Here is a 23,187-nt window from a genome sequence, read left to right as displayed (position 1 = left end):
AAACTCTCGATTAAAATAATGTAATGGGGCGCCCTGCCTAAACACGAAGGAACTCTCGCGTCCACAATTGCTCGCGCATGTAAAAGTGGTAGCGTGTATCACGAACAATTGTGTTTCGGAGAGACCCTGCCAGAGATGGATAATTGTAGCCGAGTTAGAGACGTTCTTCTCAGGGTCTAAAGTATACAGCTGAAGAAAACATCACAACACAACAAGGAACTTTTATATAAATTTCTTTATATCGTGTTCGTTTGTTGTTGACAAGGAAAATTGCAAGATTGGGTCAATAAAGTTCAAAGTTCAATTTATAATCCGAACCGAATACACTGTAGGTTGTCCAGTCTTGTATAACACACAAACACGTTCACTGGCACTGGGAAGGTGCTACTCCTACATCAATGGTAGCAACTCGAACAATGTTAACAGCAAACAACTCCAGTAGGAAGTGTACGCTGGCACTTTAACTTGCAAACGGAAGTAACTCTAATAACTCTTCAACAACAGGTACTATACACAGGTCAGGTACACACTGGTCGAGTCCTGGTCCGGGGGTTAAGTAGTCAGTCTGGAGTTTCAGTTAGCACCGCTGGTCTGGAAAAGGCGACGAATAGTGTTCATGTCGGGGAACTGAAGGGGAGAAACTCATTATGGTTTCTTCGGGTGGAGAGCCCTTTAGCCCGTGTGTCTCCGGTTGACGAACTACAAGTCCTTGTCTTGATCAGAAGTACAGCACAACCAAGCACACCCGTCCAAGGATAATCACCAGGAAATGGAACGGTAGCGGTCTGCAACTCCCTAAGTACATCTATATTGTGAACATCAGCATCCAACCTGATTGTCAGAAGTCCCTATTTCTGTACTTTCTATCTGGTCTGCTCACAGTGTCACCAATATGATGTAGTGTACAGGATCGCAAACGTCACATAGACTTCTTGGGATTCATCACTAAGTATCACTATCTATTAGGTAGTTTGCTAAAATTCCTTTTACTTGTATTCACACTGCGCTCCTATGCACCGTGCATCCTTTTGCGCCATGCGTCCTTTTGCGTCATGCGCTCTTTTGCTTCCTTTTGTGCCGTGCGCTCTTTTGCGCCGTGCGCTCTTTTGCGTTCCTATGCACCTCTACTGCATTCTTGAGCGCTCTCGTGTGCTCCTTTGCGCCTCTGTTGCATCCTTGTGCGCTCTACTGCGCTTCCTATGCACCATGTGCCTTTTTGCACTGTGCGTCCTTTTTGTATAAGCGATGAATTGTTTATTTCCTATGCATATCTGCATCCCATTTCCTTGTGTACTGCCGACCATTCCATTCCTGCTGGTTCTAAGTTCCGACCTGTGTGTCTTCGGACTTGGGGAATCCACAAGCCAGCGAAAGCTCTGTGCTCCGCCTCTTTTATACGGGTGGAAGTGTACCACGTGACTAACTGCCTACGTGTCCACTGGTACATGACATCATTCTCTGTGTATCTTCGTCATACCCAGTCCACCTTAATGAACCCAGAAATAGGTTGCAAATATTCGCTATTTCATAATTATTATTTGTAGAACAGCCAATAAAATACTTTCTTGTTTCTTAATAATTATTTCTTCACTTACAGAATATTATAATTATATAAATTCATTCTGAAACCTGACAATATTTGCAGCCTATTATAAATTAGCGAAGTAACTATTTCCGCTGTGTTAATTTGTAAATAAAACATTTACTGCGTTTTGTATTTGATCAAAGTACGGGCATAGTCCGTTTCACTACCCCCGCCCTTCTAATTTTGTTTGTCTAAAAGCATTATTTATAATAAAAAAAAATCAAAAAAAAATCGAATAAATCAATAATAATAAAGACAAAGAGAACAAGGAAAGGTTAACATTATTATTATTCCAATTTTTTATTATTATTATTATTATTATTTTAATTATAGTTCAATGTTAATTTTTTCAAAAATCAGTTTGCTGAATTCAGGGATAACCTGTGAAGTTATAATCTTTTTTCACCCACATCTTCGTTACCGTGACCTTGACCTCACTTGGCTCCCTTGGTTCTCCCGCCTGTGTCGCTATATCTCGCATCAAGGGCCGGTTCCATGGGTCCACTGGCTTTACAACATCTTCAGGACCAACGAGTGGTATCAGCTTATACGTGCTGCGTTGGTCAACCATGGGCATAGAAGTGGCCAGTGTCTCGGTGTCTCCAGGTTGGGGCGTGGCCGGTGTCTCGGTGTCGCCAGGTTGGGACGTAGCCGGTGTCTCGGTGTCTCTGGGTTGGGACATGGCTGGTGTCTTCACTGTCTTGGTTTTTCCCAGTTGTATATACGTGGGGGAGTAACCCCCCACAATCAGTTCCTCTACTGTGGGAAACAGTTCTAAGTTTACTGAGCGCCTATCGCTGTCTGACATTCCTGCAGATATCTTAACCGGCGGGTTGAAAACTGGGGTGGGGCTGGTCATGGATCGGCTCTGTCTTGTATCCTGTCCCCTCTGCGATCTATCCTGGCTTCTCGGCGATCCGTTCCTGGCGATCCGTTCCTGGTCTTCTGGGTGATCGGTTCCGGGAACGATCTCTGTTTGGCGATCGGGTCCTCTGATTATATGGTGAACGGCTTCGTCCCGTGCGTGGCACTTCCCTTCTGATGTCGGGACTGCTGCTCGATACGCGATTATCAGGAGTATGGGCAGTAGCTGCATGCCTTCGTAAGTCCCTTGGTCTTTTGGTGACATAGTGGCAATCCGTACAACAAAATTTCAAATCTTGGATGTCGCTCATCTTTGTTTCTCTTGAGACGTTTTCAGCAAAAGGAAGCTCAATGCAAGGTGCTCCTTGTTTTATAGCCCCCGACTTCACATGATACAGCAGATAATCGTCATAACGTTTAGGATGACGTTTTGAGCCTGACGTCATTTGATTCTCCTCCAAATTCGCCGCGGCCCAATCGATTTCCGACGTTTTCTCGTCGTCCGTTATCGCTATTTCTATGTCTGACATTTCTACATTTTCGGAAACACCGTTATCCTCTACTGTATTTGTTTTTTGCAATTTTCCGCTCAAAATAGGGTTTTAGCCGATCAACGTGTACAATCCAACGCGATTTTCCCTTTTGTAACTCATACGTTACATCAGAAATTCGGCGTATTATTTTATATGGCCTGTTCCAGTATGTTTGTAATTTTGGGGATATCCCAATATGCTTCAGAGGTGGGTAGAGGCAACGGCAATAACGACTATACAGCCACACCAGATCACCAACCTGAAATTTACAGAAATTTAGATGTGTGTCGTATAGTCGTTTTCATGTACTGTTTGCAACTCTTCTTCTAAACGTATGACAAATTTGTGCGGCGACTCCTCTGGATTTCTAGGGGGGAGCCCAGCTAGAATTTCTATTGGGAGGGTGACCTCACGTCCCAACATCATGAAATTAGGGGTGAATCCAGTGCTCTCGTGTTCAGTGGAACGGTACGCCATGCACACCATTTGCAAACATTCGTCCCAATTACGTTGGTTCTCATCTACATAAGCGCTAAGCATGGCTTCTATAGTGCGATTTAACCTTTCCACCATGCCATCAGATTGTGGATGAAACGGTGTAGTCCTCGTCTTTTCAATGTGTAGCAGAGTACACATCTGTTTGAATAAATTTGATTCGAATTGCCTCCCTTGATCTGAGTGGATGATACGAGGAATTCCAAATCTGCTAACCACCTGACTAAGAAAAGCGTCAGCTACTGTGGCAGCTTTCATATCTGGCAAGGGTACTGCCTCTACCCACTTTGTGAAATAGTCCTGTATCACTAATATATACGCATTCCCACGTTTTGACCGGGGGAGAGGTCCCATAAGGTCCATGGCAATTCATTCATGGGTTCGCCTGAGACACACAACTGCATGGGTGCTTGTCTCTTTCTTCCACAGGTTTTCCTTTTTGCACACTGGTTGCAGGATGCACACCAGTCTTTTACGGACTTCTGTAATCCAACCCATTAAAATCGTTGTCTGACTTTAGCTGTAGTTTTGGTCCGACCTAGGTAACCTCCAGTTGGTCCTTCATGGTACTGGGTCAAAATATCTTTCATTTTTCTTTCCGAGACAGGAACAATAAACTGAGGTAAAGCTGGGGCACCATCTAGTCTTTTCCACTGGCGGTACAGCAGTCCTTCCTGCACACTCAATACATCAAACTGTGACCAATAGGCTTTAAGTGCGCCACTTCTTCCTGAAATGTCCTTCCAGGGCGGTCGTTTTCCTCTGACTACCCATTCTATCACTTGTGAGATATCCATATCCTTCTGTTGTACCTCTATCAATTCCTGTATCCCACCACTTTTTACACTCGCTGACCTAACTCGAACTCCACATTCAGATTGCCTCCCACATTGTTTACATGGTACCCTAGAAAGTGCATCAGCGTTTCCATGACTACGCCCAGCTCTATGTTGTATCTCACAATCAAAAGCTGAGAGAACATCCAGCCATCTTGCAAGTTGTCCTGTGGGCTCTTTAAATTTGAATAACCACATCAAGGCCCCATGATCTGTTCTGATAACAAATCGTCGTCCATAGAGATATGTTTTGTACATTTTTACAAAATGCACATCAGCCAGAAGTTCTTTCTTGGTCACACAATATTGGCATTTGGTTTTGGCAAGGGTCCAACTTCCATATGCAATCACCCTTTCTTCACCATTTTGGACTTGGGAGAGTACTGCTCCTAAACCCTTGTCACTTGCATCTGTGTCTAAAATAAATGTGGATTCAAACTCCGGATGGGCCAGGATTGGTGCAGTCGTTAAAAGTCTCTTACGTCGGTAAAATGCTTCTTGACAAGCATCATCCCATTCAAATGTCCGCCCCTTCTCAGTTAACTTGTGCAGAGGTGATGCAATGGATGAAAATCCTCGTACATAGCGGCGATAGTAGGAGCACAACCCCAGAAACTGCCTAATTTCTGTGATGTTTTCGGGAGTGGGCCAATCTCTAATGCAGGCAATCTTGGATGGGTCTGTTGCTATTCCACTAGCTGAAATCACATGTCCAAGGTATGTAACTTCCAGAGCAAACAGCTTACATTTACTTGGCTTCAATTTCAAACCTGCCCTCTTTAAACTGTCAAATACTAGTTACAGCCAGGATAATTGTTCCTCGAAGGTCTTTCCATATACAATGATATCATCTAGATATATCAGGCAGATATCCCATCTAAGTCCAGAACATACAGCTTCCATTAACCTCTCGAAGGTAGCAGGAGCATTACATAACCCGAATGGCATCTTGGTGAACTGATATAACCCCCTGTGCATTCAGAATGCAGTCTTGTGCCGATCTGCCAATTCAACCTCTACCTGCATATATCCACTAAGTAAATCTAGAGTTGAGAACCAGGTGGCCTTGGATAGGGAATCCAGAGAGTCAATCCGTGGCAGAGGATAGGCATCCTTAAGAGTCACAGCATTAAGTCGTCTATAATCTATGCAGAAACGTGTGCTTCCGTCATTCTTTTTAACCAAGACGACAGGACTAGCCCAGGGACTATTTGATGGTTCAATTATTCCTTTATTTAGCATGTCATCCACCTGACGGCTTATTTCTTGTTTTGCCCAACCAGAAACTCTCCTTGGTGGCTGCTTCAATGGCCTTGCATTGCCGGTATCTATTTTATGTTTGATCACTGTTGTATGTCCAAGATCTCTCTCGTCTTTTGCAAAGAGGTTGGCATACCTTAATAATAATTCCGTGGATTTCCTCAGCTGTGTTACAGACAGTCTATGTTTGGCTTCTTCCAGCATACCTTTCAGGTGAGCTGGGAGTTCATTAGCCAGTCCTTCTGATTGAACATCATAGATTCATAAGGTTGTTCCTCTGCTAATACAGGTTCAAACTTCCCTGTTATAGATCCTTTCCTTAGAACTTTTGATTCAGGATGTGGGTTCAGCATTCTTACTGGTATACTTTTTCCTGCCCCTTACCAAAATGATGTAGTGTACAGGATCACAAACGTCACATAGACTTCTTGGGATTCATCACTAAGTATCACTATCTATTAGGTAGTTTGCTAAAATTCCTTTTACTTGTATTCACACTGCACTCCTATGCACCGTGCGTCCTTTTGCGCTGTGCGCTCTTTTGCGTCCTTTTTGCGCCCTTTTACGCCATGCGCTCTTTTGTGCCGTGCACTCTTTTGCGGCGTGCGCTCCTATGCACCTCTACTGCATCCTTGAGTGCTCTCGTGCGCCTCTGTTGCGTCCTTGTGCGCTTCCTATGCACCATGCGCCTTTTCGCACTGTGTGTCCTTTTTGTATAAGCGATGAATTGTTTATTTCCTATGCATATCTGCATCCCATTTCCTTGTGTACTGGCGACCATTCCATTCCTGCTGGTTCTAAGTTCCGACCTGTGTGTCTTCGGACTTGGGGAATCCACAAGCCAGCGAAAGCTCTGTGCTCCGCCTCTTTTATACGGGTGGAAGTGTACCACGTGACTAACTGCCTACATGTCCACTGGTACATGACATCATTCTCTGTGTATCTTCGTCATACCCAGTCCACCATAATGAACCCAGAAATAGGTTGCAAATATTCGCTATTTCATAATTATTATTTGTAGAACAGCCAATAAAATACTTTCTTGTTTCTTAATAATTATTTCTTCACTTACAGAATATTATAATTATATAAATTCATTCTGAAACCTGACAATATTTGCAGCCTATTATAAATTAGCGATGTAACTATTTCCGCTGTGTTAATTTGTAAATAAAACATTTACAATTCAACTGCGTTTTGTATTTGATCAAAGTACGGGCATAGACCGTTTCAATAAAATATCACTGACTATATCCGAATATCAATTTAAAATACTATTGCAAATAAATATAAATGTCTTAACAGACATCCGCAATGTCCATTTGATTAAACACTTGAAATGAAATGTATATATTAAATATACACAACATGTACAACCACTTTTTATTCTTTGCAGAATATTAAGAAATAAATCCACTTCTTATTCTTTGCAGAATATTAAGTACAATAATATCAAAAGAAATTATGAATGTCTGCTTCTGATGAAAGCTTATGTGACAATTAGGAAAATCTAGTTATAAAGGGCGTAGTCCAAAAGCATGCAGTGCATGTCTCAGTGTCGAGTCATCGGTCTTGCATGGACTGTCACAGTAGCACATGAAACAACAACTACTAACAAACTCAACACAATAAACAATGACCACAACTTATAACTATTTTATATTTAAAGATTGAAACCTACAAATTAGTTAGAAAAATACTTATTATATTATAATTAATATTTAATTGAAATCTTAGCTAATTAATAATTTAACACCTGGTTACATGTGAAAAGATAAGTATTACTCTTTTTTCTTTTCTTTTTTTTCCCCAATTTTAATGATATTTTTGAATAGTTTTTTTATTTTTATTTATGCAAAACCGTTATAACTTCAGCTCATTTGTGGCCATTATTATCAATCACTGTTTTGCTGACAACAATTTGTATTGGAAATGAACTGCAATTTATATCCCAATATTTTGTTAATTTTGTTGTTGGTTAAACAGTAAAATTTATTATCAAGTTAGCTATAATGACTGAAACATTCCACCATGGTTGTCAGGCAAAAATATTGGCCAAAAACCGTTTATTTTTTAAATAAAAATTCCAAGGTACATTTTTTGTGGTTATTTATAGGGAAGACATGTTATTTGTTTTATTAAAAGAATGTCTGGTTCTGTTTTTATTTCAGACTAATGCTGTGTACAGAATGATGGGAATTATGATGAATTGGCGAGTGAGATGTTATTTGTGGTTATCTAGGTGAGATGCTTTTCTGTGTGGTTATCTGGATGTTACACAATTCTCTGTGGTTATCTTGTTAAGACATTGTTATTAATATTATCTGTTTTTATATAGGTAAAACATTATTCTCTGTGGTTCAGACCTGTCAGCCTTTAGTCAAGAGAAAGCAGGTGTGTGTGTTGAAAAAGCAGGAGATTTTTTTAATTTACACAATTTAACCCAAAATCGCAATATATTTTTTAAACTTATTACAATAAGTTATATGAACACTACATAATGTCATATATACTTGTTAACCTTAGATCTTGGCATTAATTTTTTTTTAATAATAATAATTAAAGAAATATATATATATTATTATAAAATATTTTTTAAAGTTTAAATATTATTATGATTTAATACATATTTAAAAAACCCACTCTCTTATCCAAAAATGTTAAGAACACAAACAAGAAATTAAAAAATTAGTACATTTACGGTATTACACTTACAGCCTTACAGGTTACGTTACATCATCATTTGTGGTTAGTGTAAGTACCAAAGACAAATTTATATAAATCTTATAAATTAATATTCGGTTTTTACTATAATGAGGAACAGTGGTGTGGTATTTATTTAAAATCATAATGATGCAATAAACATATTTCCATTAATCATAAGTAAAACCTCATTACGGACATTGTGTGAAATATACCGGAATTATACCCATTTCTGTGAGTAACTTTATGTCAAACACAACATTTATTAATTGTACAAAAATAATCTCTTGAAATGTACCCTTGTAACCAACATTTTACTGCACAAATATACAAAATGAACTGACACAAGTATGTTTATATAGCTAACTGGTCTTTTCGTTGTCTTGCTGAGACGTGATTTTAACATGTATCATGTGTATTGCTGTCAACTCTGGGCCAGAGTCTGGCACTTCAGATTCGTCATAGTTGCATTATGTAATCTAGTGGGAAGACATTTTATAATTCAGAGGCATTATTAAAATAAATTGGATAGTTTTATATATGGCAACACTAAATGTCAATACACAGCCTGTTGAATCAGCGGCAACACGCTTCGTAGCCATTACGATGACAACAAACATTATAATAACACATCATATTTTATAAACTTCATCTGCTTTTTCAACAATATAAATATTCCACAATTCTCACTTCAGCAAAGGTTAAACAGTCGGGACAATTCGGCCTGTTACATTCTCGGAAATTGAAATAAAAGTAGCCTACATTTTTCGAATGAGAAAAAAAGCAGAGTTACTTCCCTTATGTTATTTTGGCAAAAGGGGATCGTTTTTTTTTTATGCTTACCAAAATGTCATTTAACAGGAGAAATTGTCTCCCGTGCGGAGGTTGGGAGATTTGAACAAACACCGGAAGACTCCTGTGGAATCTGGGAGGGTTGACAGGTCTGCTGTGGTTATCTATAGGCTAGAAACCCATCATACATGTATGTGGGATAGAAAAAAATACACCTTCAGTGGTGAAAATTTCTATCCCATATTACAACATATGATGGAGTCCTTTTCTCTCGTCCATTCAATAAATAAACTGCTGATTTCATCAAGTTTTTCATGACATTCTTCTAACATCAAATATGTCTGTTATCAAGGTGCTGTCAGCCTCAAATACATAGGTTACATGTACTTGTGCTGTTGTTTGTAAGACTTCATGGTACACTGCAGTACATCCAACACACTCGTACAGTAGCATTTTGTGGTGGTAGCGACTAATCTTTGCTTTCATACAGTGGTTGCAAAACAAGGCGTCGCATGCAACGTTTACTACCCTCATTTCCAACGTCTATTTTCGCCACAGTTGCTCAGACTCCAGTTCATATTTTCTTGGTTCTTGTCTGAATGTATAGCTCAGCTTCTATGGGTTAATTTCTTTAGGAATCCTTTGAGTTTCCCACGAATACAGCGTCCATTACTGGTCATTGCCTTTGTTTTTAAAATATATTTTGTTTTGATTCATGAGCACACAGTTAGACCCATGCAGTGATTTTCCGCAATCGCGGAAAACGGACGGAATTCTCGGAATTCCCATTGTGAAACGGAATTTACATTTGGAAACGGAATTACGATTTTCCACGAAGTTAAAAAAATAAATACTATTTTACTATTGTAAACTATTGTAAACGGTAAACCAAATGGTCACATTGGGAACCAATCAAATACTTCGTGAACGTTAGCGAAACGTTTGCTGGCAGAACTTGGGGTTGGTTTACTGCTTAGTCTGTTGCGCCTGCACAGATGGGACAGGTTGTTTTCCCAGGAGTAAGTTTAACCAATGGTTTAACGCTAACGCTTGTCTTGGAAGACAGATTTTTACGCTACACATTAAACCGAATGACCATTTCAGGAACCACCAGTCAAAATATGTTTGCAAACATTTAGCAAAAAACGGCTGGCTGAACGTTGCAATGTAATTACTTTATTTCCGCTGGACCGGCCTCAGTGGCGTAGTGGTTAGGCCATCAGTCTACAGGCTGGTAGGTACTGGGTTCGGATCCCAGTCGAGGCATGGGATTTTAATCCAGATACCGACTCCAAACCCTGAGTGAGTGCTTCGCAAGGCTCAATGGGTAGGTGTAAACCACTTGCACCGACCAGTGATCCATAACTGGTTCAACAAAGGCCATGGTTTGTGCTATCCTGCCTGTCGGAAGCGCAAATAAAAGATCCCTTGCTGCTAGTCGGAAAGAGTAGCCCATGTAGTGGCGACAGCGGGTTTCCTCTTAAAATCTGTGTGGTCCTTAACCATATGTCTGACACCATATAACCGTAAATAAAATGTGTTGAGTGCGTCGTTAAATAAAACTTTTCTTTCTTTCTTTTTTCCGCTGTGTCATGCGCATACTTCAATTTTCAGACGACGTTAGACTCGAAGAGATGATAAAATAAATGTTTACGTTTTGTGAACCCTAAGCCCCGTTGAATAAAGCAGTGCACTTAATTGTTGGACAATCATGCTTTATGTAGTTATTATAATTGTAGCCTTTGCTCCTGATGTGATTTTTCGCAACTACAATGTAATATGTAGGCTTACTTTGATTTAATGACAAATAGTGACGCATGTCGACGCCATACAATTTTCGGACCCTTTAATTTGTCACAACTTGTGTTAGTTCAATTGTTGATTACATATTGTAGTCTGAAACGGAAATGAAACAGAATTTACAAAAACATGGAACGGAAAATAGTTGTTTTTTTAAAAGGGAAAACCACTGAGTCATACTTGTTCTATTCTTGGGCCAACTATTTCACCAACTATATGCATTACAAGTGGACTACATTGCACACTTCTGTGGTAACAGACTCCGGCCCATAGATCCTCTCTCTTTGTGGGTCTGAAAGCAAGTTCCATGAACCTTGGAGAGTCTGTGGATGGTGACATCCAACTTCTCAGCTATAAGGAGCATCAGCCTCCAATTTTTATCACTGTTTCGGAATAGGTAAAACAGATTCATCATGAAATTCATCAGTATCTTTAAACTCACTAGAGTTTTTGTATGCATCAGATACTGCAAGTTCAAGTTTGTGCAAAGAGCAGTGAACCGCTAGTAGAAATGGTATGTATTCTTTCAGTGTAGCCATGGCACCATTAATAACCCCTATGTTAACTGATGCTCCATCTGCCCTAACAGATATTACTTTCAACAGATATTACTGTTGAATGCACTAACAAATGCTTTTTGCAATGATTTGGCATCTGTGCCACCAAAGTCTCTCATGCGTCGACATTTTAGAAACAAACAAACAGGTTTTCCCTTAATAACTACCTTTACAAACACCAACTCTTTCTCTTCGCTGCTTTTTCTAGCTTCAGACCCATCACACATACCTGACAGGAAATTAGATCTTTTAAGAATATCTTTCACATCTTGCCGTACTTCTGCTAATGTGTGGATCATCTTTACATGCAGAACAACTGGACTTTCCATCTAAGATCTTCACACAGTTTTTTCCTTTTGTAGATTGATCAAAGTTTTAAATTTTGTATAGTGTTCATCTTGGTTGACAATATATAAGGCTGTACGAAACAGTTTTAAATATGAGGAGGATGACTGTGAAATGAACATTTCATCAGTATGACCTTGAGCTTTGTCTTCAACTTCAGTTTTGTCTGTTTGCCCAGTAGAATCTGAAATACAATAGCACACCAGTCTGAACAAATAGAGATATAAAACAGATTTACAAGACATTGTTTTTATTACTGGGTTATTTATTTGTTTAACCTATGACATTGTGTAACTAAACTAGAAATAATAATATTCAACTATGATCTACACATGCAGGGATTTACCTTGTTTTTCTGAAATGGGGGTCCCTTGGACTCACCTCTTTCTTTTCTGGGGGTCCCAACCTGAAAACAAAGGGTCCCAAAACCACACAAATGACAGAGAGCTGCAGACAACAAATCACGTGTATACTATATATGTTTCATTAAAGTAAATTTAACAAGCTATGTTGTTGTTTTTCCTTTCGGGAAATCAATGTCGGTATTCATTGTTTATTCTTTCAAAATCAACATTTCACTTTGATCTGTATAATTATTTGAACCATTTCCTGCAAGCTAAATGACACTCACAACACCATGCGTTGTTTATGAATCGTGCTACTTGTTTGTTAATGCAAATCAGAACATTTAACCAATTTGTTTTATTCGCCAGGGAATTTCCGATTGTGTTCGGCCTGTTGACGATAAGTTCCGAATGATCGCAAATCCGCGATCTCTTTCCGGAAATTACCAACTTTACACGATTAAGCGCAGCAAAGGATAAAGACGCAGTGTTCCCAGAGATTAAAACTTTTTGTTTTCGATATGGGGAATCCGCAGTTTATAGGTAGAAAATAAATAGTGTCTTACACAGAATGATCGATCTTTGATAGTGGACAGGGTTACTGAAAATGTCAGATATTTTATGCGTCCCACGGGACGCAGTATCTCTATTTTTGCTGGTCCAGTTAAGTTTTAATGCATCCTATACGCAAGTTTTGTGCGTCCGGTAAATCCCTGCACATGTATATTTTCAATATTGTTGGTGACCCCAGCTATGAAAGCAAAGATTAGTCGCTACCACCACAAAATGCTACAGTACGAGTTTGTTGGATGTACTGCAGTGTACCATGAAGTCTTACAAACAACACACGTAACCTATGTATTTGAGGTTGACAGCACATACATATTTGATGTGTTAGAAGAATGTCGTGAAAAACTTGAGGAACTCAGCAGATGTAGAGAGGAAATAAAGCAGCTTAGACAAAATATCCAACCGGTTCCCCCTTCATTCATTCATTGGCAAGACTTCTGAACATTCCAGCATTCAGTTCATTCAGGTTTAGGGTTAGGGTTATTGATAGTATTAGCATGCATGCTGGAACGTTCGGAAGTCTTTCCCATTCATTTATAATTATTGATAAAAAAAATCACTCTTTACATTGATGAGGTGTGGGGGGACTGGGCGAATATTTTTTTCCGCATCTTATATTAAAAGAATATTATCTAAAAAAAAAAAAAAATCTAGAACTGTTTTGTCAAAACTGCTTATCCAAGAAAAGAAAAAGTTAAAAATTAAAAGGAGAAAAAAAAGTCGATCACATTTTTTTCATATTAGCCATTTCCATTTGGGGGGGGAATGATGTCATGTTTTTGCACCTTTGACAGAAAAAACAAATCAACCATTTCAAAATTGTTATTATTCTATTAAAACTAGTTGCTAATATCAAAAAGAAAAACAAAACTAATTGTGCACCATTAATTTTAATTTTAAAATTTGACTCGCCATCATTTTCATCTTCACTTTGTCCTTGGTTCCTTTCATTAACATTTACTGACGTTTTGATAAGATTCACAGCAAACTCGTGAAGTGAACCTAGTTTACAATGCCTTTCAACGTTTGCTTTATGAATGTAATGATTGAACTCCATCGATGTATTGTTTGACATTATTCAATACCGAACCACGAAGTTGCTGCATTTTTGACTGCTACTATTTCTAACCATTTCTGGCTGCAAGGTATACATTTAGTTTCTTCAATACGATTGTCCTCATTCAAAGAAAAATCTAAATGTTTGGAAAAAGGCCATTTCTTGAATGTTTTCAGTGTCACCGTTTCTTTAGCCGCCATGCCAACTTAACGTTTTAATCCTATAACGTTCAGCCGCCATGCAAACTTTTTTCTTTCCAGAAACATCTCTTCCGTAATCGGCTGAAGTTTTTTTAGAATGACACTTGCTAATCACAATATGACCAATTTTGATTGGTTAAATTCGGCTATAATGCCTTCTAACAACCAATGGGAATGCACCTACTTCACAAGATATTTATACAAACTTGACTGGTTACGTTGTGCGCTATGAAAAAGCATTGCGTTAGGAACAAGTCTAATGTTTGTACTCGCGATAAAAATATGTTGGTACGTTGCCGGGACTAATCCTTCAGTAAATTTTACATGAACGGTAAATTGGTTATGCCAAATAAAATGGCATAACCAATGCACAAATGAAACGATTGTTCGTGCAATTTGTGCAGGCCTGTAAAATAATAATATTAAAACTTTGATTGGTTTAGCAAAACGAATACCCATGAATGTCCGACTGACACTCCGTTTTAACTGAACTACGTTTTAACCAATAGTGCATTAAAAAATAAGGCAGCTTGCGCATCGTACCAACTTTTCAGTACCAGATACTGAGGGGCAAAATAAGGGATAGGTATTTCCTGAAAGTTAACCAACACACAATATACGGTAACCAAACGTTTCACACTATACAATTTAATGTCATCTATAGAACAATTTTCATGTCGTATTCACTGAAATCTTGGGCATGCAACTTCATCTCAGAACCGCCAAGTTTTGTTAAACATTAGCTTATGCTAGTAGTCCATGATTCCATTCATAATAAATTCTTGTTTATTGAAGTTTATTGACAGAAATTGAAGAAATATGACTATATATATATCGGGGCTCACCCTGGATCAAAAATACCTGTAGCCAAAATATTAGCCAAATGGAATTTTTATTAGCCATATTGAAAATGTTTTAGCCAAATTTGTTTTACGCAGTACTGTATAGAGTATTTATATATGAAAATGTATCTTTTTCAGCTAATTGTGTACAAACTGGAATAAATAGGAATAACAAAACCTCAATGGGGGTAGGGGCAGTTAATATATTACTTCGAGTTTTTTTCAGCGGGGGTGGGGTTGGTTCAGTTTGAAGCCAGTACCCCATACACCCACCCCCACCCCCACTTCTAAGGCTTATGATATTAAATTAACACGATTTTTGGATCTTTATGGATGGTGGTGTTTTTTCTTTCTTCCTTTTTTCCCAAATAAAAATTTGAGAGCTTTTATATATATATAGAACTCATTATTTCTTTAAATAGCAATCTTTATGTTAGTTTAAATAACTTTTTTTTTTCTCTTTTTTTTAAGTGACCCATCAATTCCCCACCCTAAACGATTTCATAATTTGTGCCATGTTGTTGCTGTTGATTTCAGCGTCGTGTTAAATGCTTGTTGTGATTTCTGCTTACAAAATTTCCTTCGGCTAAGAATGCCGACTTCACCACAGTATACTCCATTTATTAAAAACCCCCAAAACCCCCACAACAAATCCCTTAATAAAATTAATATTTACGGTCTTTAAAATCCACTAACTTATTAAATGTCACCTCACAGTCTTACAAATGTATATCTAAAATTATCTAACAAATATGATTATTGTAAACTAATTTTATTCAGTGTACATTTAACTGCAATTTGTATAATTTAAATACTGCATGTTCATTTCCGGCGATCGCGATCTGCATGCGTGCTCTCGACCATAGGTACGAAATTAACAAAGACAAAGGAATAAACAAAAACTGCAGTTAGGTATTCATTGATACGAATAACTATTGTTTTTCTACAAATTTACATCAAGATTTACTTTTGCGTAAATGTATTGTTTAATGTCTGCAACGATGTCTCTTGGCATGCGAGTGTTGGCCGACTCTGAAGCGTGACGTATATTCGCACCGAGAGCTGTCCTCAGTTCAGCCAACAAACTTTCTTCCTAACGTTCGCGAACTATTTGATTGGTGTTCGTTGTGTCCATTTGGTTTAATGTGAAGCGCACAAACCAGTCTAACAAACGTTTTGTTTTCGCTTGGTCTGGCTGAACTCAGACCGTGAGATGGCCTACATGTCTTTTGGCCCTGAACTGGCATGTGTATTCAAATAGACACACATTGTCGGTCTGTTTTTATTACTTTGGTTCATAGATTTTACAAAGTAAAAATAACAAGTTACAGATCTTCCAGACATTGCTGTCATACATGTTGAATGCATGCCGTTAAAATTAATAACCGTGATTATTAAAATAAGCAAACATTATAAGGCCTACACTGTATTCTGCATGACACTGTTTCTCGTTACTGGTCACGAGATCGCTATTACGCTAATTGAATATTTGGTAGTATTATTATGTTTGAGGTGTCGGATAGATTATGTAACCGTTTGTTCACACCAGAAGACAGAAAATGACTTAGCAAAAATTTTAGCCACTTGCAAATTTTATTAGCCATTTTTTGTAAAAATTAGCCAATGGCTAATTTGGCTACCGACAGCGCGAGCCCTGTATATACAGAAAAATAACCTTTTAGTGAAGTTTTAAAAAAATACTGTCGGCATACTCAAAATTGCCGTCGGTAGGCCCTTTCACTGACTGCAATTGTTTTTTTAATTGCCGTGGGTGATAAATTCTTAAGTTCGAGCCCTGTTATAATTGTGCCTATAAGTGTTCATCACAGTGTCTGTGAAAAGATTTAAAAATTAATTAAATAAACATTTTTAATTAAAATATATTTGCTTTTGTTCAACATTAAAGTTTCTTGTTTAGATCCGTTCCTTGCAAACTACATGTATGTCCTACATCAGTGAAACTTGGTTCATAGTTGCACCTATTGATGTTCATCACAGAGCATGTGGAAAGAATTAAAAATTAAACATTTTTAATTAAAATACTTTTGCATTTAGCTGAACATTAAAGTTTTTACGTTTAGTTCCATTTCACACAAACTGTAGGTCGTAGATTGATGAAACAGGTTTAATGGTTGTTCTTTTGAGTGGTCAACACTGCATGTAAAAAAAGAATTAAACATTAAAATATATATATTTTTTAAAATTCACATCTTCAGCATTCGAGATTAAAAATCCCAGTTGCATGGATACTAACATTTCAAAATCTGTTATCCCACTTGAAAGTTGAGTATCCCACTTAAATGAAATTCATAAATAACATCGTAACAAACTTGGACAATACTGTTACTAAATTTCACCAGTAAATGATGACTTTCATTGTTTCAGCGCAGGATTAAAAAAACCCAAAAACATTATATGGTATCCTGGTGGGATACTGGGTTATTGAAGTCTGGTATCCAAAATTAAATTCTGGTATAATCTCGAACACTGATCTTATGACACCAAATAAGTTCATGGTACATGTAGGTGAGAGATTTAATTCTTTTGTTATTATCCTCAGGAAGATCAGTGGATGTTTCTGAACCACCATCCCAAGATCGACGAATCGCTGCAGCAGCAACACGGGAAAGTGTCGGAAGTGGATCGAGCGTTTGTACATCTCAATTGTGAAGTGTTGTCACACCAGAAGATAAACACAAAGGTTTATGATTTCGAGTTGTCTCCCTTTGTTTTATATTGCCTGTCAAAATTATAAAATCTTTTGGATTTTTTAAAACTTGGTGGCCGGGGAAATGCGGAGGGGTGCACCCTGGGTATTATGGTATACTCAGATATATTTTTTAGATATTTGAAGATTATTTACTTTTATTTAATAGAAGGGTTGTAATGACAAACAAACTTGAGAAATATGGCTATTAGATTATAATAGTATTCATATGATGATGATGTCAACTACAAATTAAATTAAACTTGTATGTATTATGTTCTTGTGAGATGTATTTTTAAAATTCTGGCCGAATCTCAAGGTCTTTGTTCTTGTACGGTGTTTAATTTACAAAAACTATTATATATATTTTATTGTTAATTTTGTTTATGTATTTATTGAGGTCAAACTTTATTAACTTTAATTATTTGTATTAAAAAAAAAAAGAAAGAAAGAAATGTTTTATTTAACGACGCACTCAACACATTTTATTTACGGTTATATGGCGTCAGACATATGGTTAAGGACCACACAGATTTTTTTTTTAGAGGAAACCCGCTGTCGCCACATAGGCTACGTAAATAGGCTACTCTTTTACGACAGGCAGCAAGGGATCTTTTATTTGCGCTTCCCACAGGCAGGATAGCACAAACCATGGCCTTTGTTGAACCAGTTATGGATCACTGGTCGGTGCAAGTGGTTTACACCTACCCATTGAGCCTTGCGGAGCACTCACTCAGGGTTTGGAGTCGGTATCTGGATTAAAAATTCCATGCCTCGACTGGGATCCGAACCCAGTACCTACCAGCCTGTAGACCGATGGCCTGCCACGACGCCACCGAGGCCGGTTTATTTGTATTATGTTTGGATTTAACTTAATTTGTTCAGTAATTTCTAACCCTTCTTTTGAGTGAGTGAGTGAGTAAAAGGATTTACGTGCATATATACCACGAAGGTTTCACGCACGCCTATCATGGGCTTAATCTCTGACTTCACCAGTGACTAAGTCCAGGACGGGGGTGGGGGGGGGGGGGGGGTAAGTTTGAAGTGGGCAGAATTTGGAATAAAGCCATTTCGTAAAGGTCCAGCAAGTGCGCGGACTGACTAGTAAACACCAAGTAAAGGCCACAATGTAATTGGCTGAAGTTCGATTTCTTCGTTCTACCTGTCAAAAGCTAAGTCTACGGAGAATAATCTGCATCCCAATCATGTCCGGACTAGAAATTAATTCCAAAAGTAAATTTGACTGTTCAGCCTAAAAGGTTTTAAGGTGATTTGAGCAATTGAACGGGCGCCAAAATGAAGTGCGTTGGACTATTTATAAAAAAAAATAACATAAGAATTTTGAGCCACGGCCGAAATTTTTTAAAGTCCAACTAAGCCCAAAAAAGGAGGTTACCTGTCCTAGTTAAGGTTGGCGCAGCAGGACTCATGGCGAGGTGATGGACTGTTCAGGCCTGAAGTTGGGTAGTCCTTCAGTCAACAGCTTGATGTTTCTGTTGACGGCTCCTGGATATATGTCCCACAGTACCATCTTTAGGATGCGATGAATGGTCACGTTGGACATAGATGGCATCAGGAGTCCCTGCCTGTACAGTCCGTCCTGCTGTGCTGTCACGTCACGTGGAGGGCTGTCTGTATCTGGTACTTCCCTTGTCCTGTTGGAAGTTGGCGCCAATGCTCGTCTAACCAAGGTCCCTTGAGGTGCTTGCAGTCGGTGAAGTCGCCGATGACTGCTCCTCGGTACCTTGATGAGAGCTGGTCGCAGACGAGAATCCAGTCGGGTTGGTCGGATGTCTTCGGTATGGTGGCCGCCGACACCTTCCTCCTCTTGGACTCACGCTGAACTGCCGGAGGTGCTGATGGGCTGGCTGGGGGGTCAGTATGGACCACGTGTCCCGTCTCCATCTGAGCTGGTATGTCTTCAGGAGGGGCCGCCACTGTCAGTTGAGCTGACAGCTTTGGTCCACCCTGGGCCGCTCCTGGCGAGTGCTTCGGTCGAGTAGGTGGGGGCGGCTTGCGCAGAATGAACCGCCCCCGGTGGTTTAGCCACCGGGATTGGATCACCCTGCACCGCCCCTGTCGGTCTCGTCCTCCTCTTCGGAACAGGTGGGGCCGCCCCTGGCGGTTGAGCCGCCAAGTTAGGCCCCCCTTGCGTAGTCTAAGGTCGCCTCCTCCGTCTTCTGCTTGGTGAACGTCGCTTCCTATCAGCGCCGTAGAGTAGCGTGATAGTCGCCAAGTGGCCATTGTGCTCAATGCGATACTTGGACAAATGCCCAAGTGTACGCAGCACAGCCCCTAGGGTGGGGGGGGGGGGGAGAGAAATCACCACGGAACACAACTTCATTGTCCGAGAGTCAGTACAGAGGAAAAGATGAACAAATTATTTTGCTTTCTTTTTAAATCTTTTGAACTTCCACATGCCTTTTTTTTTTTTTTTTTTTGTATGGTGTTTGTTTTGGTTTTGGTGTCATTCAATATTTTTGCTTCAAAAGTTGAACAAGATGAGATATATATCATATATAATATATAGAGAATATCTGGACGCTGCTTTAAGAAATCAGCTTTTTCCTGCAAAGGTTAGAATGGTTAATAAAGGCTCTGCTAAATGAAGTAACAACATGCAGTGACAACATAGCAACATGGCCGGTACTATAACACTGCAACATGCAGCTACTTCCTTTAAGCTGATTACTTTAAATATTATAGTAACTCGGCACCATACATGTATCTGTGTGGTGCTTAACTATATATATGTCTGACGCCATATAACCGTAAATAAAATGTGTCGAGTGTGTCGTTAAATAAAACATTTCCTTCTATCCAGACTAAGTTATAAGACAAAAGGGATGACTTCAGCTTTAGTAGTTTCATCAGTTGTAATAGTTAAGCACTCCTAAAAGCTTTCAAAACAGATCATGTTAGACGTGCAATGGCTTTATTTCAGGCCACATGCAGATCACACTTATTTATGCTGTATGTTTCTATAGCACTTATTAATATCAGTAGCCCCTTGGATTTATTGTATACGCCTTTGCCTATATTGGGGCAACATTTCCTAAAACGGACACAGTGGTACTAGATGAAATAAAATTGCATACATGTTTTGTCCAAATGAAAGTAATTTTTTTTTACAACCAACACACTCACATTTATCACCAATCACACAACTTGTGGTGTTAACTTCTCTATCAAAAGTTCGGTGCACCTCAAACTTTGACCCAGCCGGAAATTATTTGGTTTAGTATTACCTGTAGTGTAATTTCAAATGCCTATTGGAGCAGTGGCAACACAGAGAATGATGCACGTGGAAGAAAGTGGGCAAAAACGGTTGCATGTAATAAAAGGAAATGAATTGTGATGCACAAATTTCAGTTTTGTCTTCAAAAGATAGGCTGATTTATGAACTGTAAGACCATGTAATATATGGAACTCATTAATCTACAATGTGACATACTGCTTTACTTGTTATGTGGACTGATTTTGTCCACTGATTTTTGATCCGGAGTCCGGAGTAGACAGAGTACGGATTAGGCAGAGATTTATACCTAAGAGATAAACGGTAGCTGGACGGGACTTCAGAAATGGACTGGTTTACGCAGAGATCCGGATTACACAGAATCCGGTTTAGACAGAGTCCACTGTATATATGTGTACAACATACGAGTATTCAGTACTGTGTTCAGAAAATTATAACAGATAATACCGTTGGGACGTTTGACAGTTTGAGATAACAACAGGGAATATTTTTGTACTCTTACTAGGATAAACTTTTAATTACCGGTAGATTTCCCCCATGTTTTTTCCAGACAAAAATCGTGAGAAAAAACCCCCAAACCAACATAACAATGAAAACAATTCCACATACTAGATGGTCACCTTCGATAAGATGTCCCAGGCTAAAAAGCATGTAATTTTTCGCCTGCTGCCATTTTGTGTCATCGCTAAGTTAAAGTTGCTGCATAAACAGATGAGTGGTATGCATGGTTATTTGTACACTTTCGATGTTTTAATTGACAGCCGATACAGGTAGTCCCGAGTGCGTTGCGTGGTATAATTAGTAAAGTGCTATATTTTTTGTCAAATAAGATACAAGAACACAATAACATGTAAAAATCGCGATATACAAAACTTATAGTGGTTCGTATCAAGCTGATGAAACATCGCGATATAGCGGTTTACCGGTTTATCATTGCAGCACTACTTTCTAATATACCAAATAAGTTAAAAAAATAGGGGAATCACTTTGAAATTAAAAAAAACACCCCTGTTATTTCAATGGAAATGTTGGTGGCCATCTTCAAAACTGAAAACTATCTTAAATTGTAAATAATGGGAGGCCTTTCTAAGACATCAAATAAGTTACTATGGACAAAATGCAGTAGTTAAAAACATCATTTACTAAATATGTCTTGTACTGGCACACATACAAAATTAATGTATATATTATTGTGACATATGCCATAGGGCGGTTGTTTTAATTTATGTAAATTAGTCACTTTCCCCCACCTACATCAATGTATGTTTCTGATATGTTTTCGAAGATGGCTTTAAGATTAAGTTACAACAAAAATTAATTATGTTGCGAGATTATCAAGATCTCAGATCACTTTGGAATTTTAAGGAACTGTTATTTCAATGGAAATTGTGGCAGCCATCTTGAGAAATTAAAACCATTCTAAATTATAAATTAAGGGATGCATTTTTAAGTCATCAAATAAGTTATTACAGAAAAAGTACAATGCATTTGAAACATAATTTACTAAATTTATCTTGTATTGGTTGCGGGGTGGGGGTGGAATCGGATACTAACTGGGACAGTCGAGTGTCTTTTTGCCATTACTCGGTGAGATGTTTTTCCTCATCTTGTTGGGTTTTGGTTTTAATATCATTTGGGGTCGTAGTCAATTGATCTTAAAAGTCACTTTTGACATTTTATACTGCGTATGATGTGATTTTATTTCACTGTATTATTACTTGAGACAAACACTACTGGTTGAATGGGTAAGTCATCCTTTTTTCTTACCTCCTCCCTTTAATGTTAAATTCACATGCTCTACATTACATCCATTATAGCATTGTTGTGCTAGCATAGTTAGTTGAATAAGACTATCAGAAAATTTGTTTCTAATTTTCATCATTATTCATACTTAGTGCTAGCACAACAAGAGTTATCTCCCACCTGCCCTGAAGGAGGTCTTCCTTGATTCAGTCATTCCGGACTTTGAATCGAGACTAGGATATATAGTCTGTCCATGCGCGGGTGTACTTTATATACATCCGACAAGGGGAGATAATTCTGTAGTGGAGGTTACAACTCCGGGTTCTATAGCATTGTTGTTCACGTATATCTTGATTGCTGTCAACTTTAAAGTCATATTTCTTCTTTTTTTCTCTTTTTTTTCTATTTCATTTTCAGTGTGTTTTTGTTTTTGTGCTGTTATACAGTATATCAGTATTGTAAATTCAGGGAACATTTTGTTTAGTATCGCATTGCGATTTACTATGCAAATTTTCGGAGATCTCTACACAATTTTAAAACATTAAACAGTAGCTGCTAATCAATTTTCAATTCACAATAGAAATATCGTTAATCAAGATTTTGAAAACAAAATGTTCTCTGAAATTTGTGCATTGACATTTTTGTTTTATCAGTGATAGAAATAAGCAGAATTTTTTACATCTAGAAATCTACTTGTC

The 23,187-nt window shown here is 38.4% G+C and overlaps 1 long non-coding RNA gene across 3 annotated transcripts in view; it reads left to right on the top strand.

Moving 5' to 3' along the window:
* The window catches only part of LOC121390593, a 48,643-nt gene extending 30,703 nt beyond the window's left edge, over nucleotides 1-17,940 (top strand). For all 3 annotated transcript variants that reach the window (XR_005960232.1, XR_005960230.1, XR_005960231.1), the window contains exons 4-5: nucleotides 7,745-7,815; nucleotides 17,344-17,940. This is a non-coding gene — a long non-coding RNA (uncharacterized LOC121390593). The remainder of the gene's footprint in view (nucleotides 1-7,744; nucleotides 7,816-17,343) is intronic.
* Nucleotides 17,941-23,187: the final 5,247 nt, after the last annotated feature.

The sequence above is a fragment of the Gigantopelta aegis genome, chromosome 15 (assembly GCF_016097555.1).
Source record: "Gigantopelta aegis isolate Gae_Host chromosome 15, Gae_host_genome, whole genome shotgun sequence".
NCBI lineage: Eukaryota > Metazoa > Mollusca > Gastropoda > Neomphalida > Peltospiridae > Gigantopelta > Gigantopelta aegis.
The sequence above is the reverse complement of the archived record's forward strand: the minus strand, read 5'-3'. Positions and strand labels throughout refer to the sequence as shown.